At 63.1% G+C, this 2,500-nt stretch overlaps 1 protein-coding gene across 1 annotated transcript in view; it reads right to left on the bottom strand.

Annotated features, from left to right (window-relative positions):
* The window catches only part of LOC143290086 (uncharacterized), a 110,224-nt gene that overhangs the window by 37,299 nt on the left and 70,425 nt on the right, over positions 1 to 2,500 (bottom strand). The gene's annotated exons all lie outside the window — the stretch shown is intronic.

Consider the following 2,500-nt stretch of genomic DNA (forward strand, 5'->3'; position numbering starts at 1 on the left):
TCATTCAATCAGATTTCAGACGCACACGCCTACACACTCAGACAGACATGTAACATTTTACGTCTATGACTGTTTTTATTTATTTACCCCGCCATGTAGGCAGCCATACTCCGTTTTCGGGGGTGTGCATGCTGGGTATATTCTTGTTTCCATAACCCACCAAACGATCAGACACAGCTTACAGGTCAGGGTTTCAGTGAAGGGCTGTCACCTCACTGAGATCAGACACAGCTTACAGGTCAGGGTGTCAGTGAAGGGTTGTCACCTCACTGAGATCAGACACAGCTTACAGGTCAGGGTGTGTGTATAACGAAGAAAAGGAGAGAGGGGAGGGGTAGTGAAAGAGAGTGGTGATGAGTGTTCCATGTGATTTTCTTTCTTTCAGGTAAAGCGCCCTGACCTCTTGGAGAGAAAGGGTACAATACAAATGTACATCATCACCATCGTCATCATCATCATCAATAGTAATAGTAGAAGTGGTAATAGTAGTGGTAATAGTAGCAGCACCAGCACCAGGGGAGACAACAGAGAAGGGGGACAGAGAAGGGGGACAGCAGAGAAGGGGGGACAACAGAGAGGGGGGGACGGAGAAGGGGGACGGAGAAGGGGGGACAACAGAGATGGGGGGACAGAGAGGGGGGGACAGAGAGGGGGGGACAGAGAGGGGGGATAGCAGAGAAGGGGGGACAGAGAGGGGGGGGACCGAGAAGGGGGGATAGCAGAGAAGGGGGGACAGAGAGGGGGGACAGAGAGGGGGGACAGCAGAGAAGGGGGGACAGAGAAGGGGGGACAGAGAGGGGGGACAGAGAGAGGGGACAGCAGAGAGGGGGGACAGCAGAGAAGGGGGGACGGAGAAGGGGGGGCAGCAGAGAGGGGGGACAGAGAGGGGGGGCAGCAGAGAGGGGGGGCAGCAGAGAGGGGGGGACAGCAGAGAGGGGGGACAGCAGAGAGGGGGGACGGAGAAGGGGGGGCAGCAGAGAGGGGGGACAGCAGAGAGGGGGACAGAGAGGGGGGACAGCAGAGAAGGGGGGACAGAGAGGGGGGGACAGAGAGGGGGGGCAGCAGAGAGGGGGGACACCAGAGAAGGGGAGACGGAGAAGGGGGGGGACAGAGAGGGGGGGCAGCAGAGAGGGGGGACACCAGAGAAGGGGAGACGGAGAAGGGGGGGGACAGAGAGGGGGGGCAGCAGAGAGGGGGGGACAGAGAGGGGGGGCAGCAGACAGGGGGGGACAGAGAAAGGGGGGGCAGCAGAGAGGGTGGACAGCAGAGAGGGGGGACAGAGAGGGGGGACAGCAGAGAGGGGGAGGACAGAGAAAGGGGGGGCAGCAGAGAGGGAGGACAGAGAAAGGGGGGGCAGCAGAGAGGGAGGACAGAGAAAGGGGGGGCAGCAGAGAGGGGGGGGCAGCAAAGAGGGGGGACAGCAGAGAGGGGGGGATAGCAGAGAAGGGGGGACAGAGAAGGGGGGACAGAGAAGGGGGGACAGAGAAGGGGGACAGCAGAGAGGGGGGCAGCAGAGAAGGGGGGATAGCAGAGAAGGGGGGACAGAGAAGGGGGGACAGAGAAGGGGGGACAGAGAAGGGGGGACGGAGAAGGGGCGACAGAGAGGGGGGACAGCAGAGAGGGGGGGACAGACAGGGGGGACAGCAGAGAGGGGGGGACAGAGAAGGGGGGACAGCAGAGAGGGGGGGACAGAGAAGGGGGGACAGAGAAGGGGCGACAGAGAGGGGGGGACAGAGAAGGGGGGACAGCAGAGAGGGGGGGACAGCAGAGAAGGGGGGACAGCAGAGAGGGGGGGACAGCAGAGAAGGGGGGACAGAGAAGGGGCGACAGAGAGGGGGGACAGCAGAGAAGGGGCGACAGAGAGGGGGGACAGCAGAGAGGGGGGGACAGAGAAGGGGGGACAGAGAAGGGGGGACAGAGAAGGGGCGACAGAGAGGGGGGGACAGAGAAGGGGGGACAGCAGAGAGGGGGGGGACAGCAGAGAAGGGGGGACGGAGAAGGGGCGACAGACAGGGGGGACAGCAGAGAGGGGGGGACAGCAGAGAGGGGGGGACAGAGAGGGGGGGACAGAGAGGGGGGGACAGAGAGGGGGGACAGCAGAGAGGGGGTACGGAGAAGGGGACAGAGAAGGGGGGACAAAGAGGGGGGACAGCAGAGAGGGGGGACAGCAGAGAGGGGGGACAGAGAAGGGGGGACAGAGAGGGGGGGACAGCAGAGAGGGGGGACAGAGAGGGGGGACAGCAGAGAGGGGGACAGAGAGGGGGGACAGCAGAGAGGGGGACAGAGAGGGGGGACAGAGAGGGGGGACAGCAGAGAGGGGGACAGAGAGGGGGGACAGAGAGGGGGGACAGAGAGGGGGGACAGAGAGGGGGGACAGAGAGGGGGGACAGCAGAGAGGGGGGACAGAGAAGGGGGGACAGAGAGGGGGGGACAGCAGAGAGGGGGACAGAGAGGGGGGACAGAGAGGGGGGACAGCAGAGAGGGGGGACAGAGAAGGGGG

This window comes from Babylonia areolata, chromosome 15 (assembly GCF_041734735.1).
Source record: "Babylonia areolata isolate BAREFJ2019XMU chromosome 15, ASM4173473v1, whole genome shotgun sequence".
Classification (NCBI taxonomy): domain Eukaryota; kingdom Metazoa; phylum Mollusca; class Gastropoda; order Neogastropoda; family Buccinidae; genus Babylonia; species Babylonia areolata.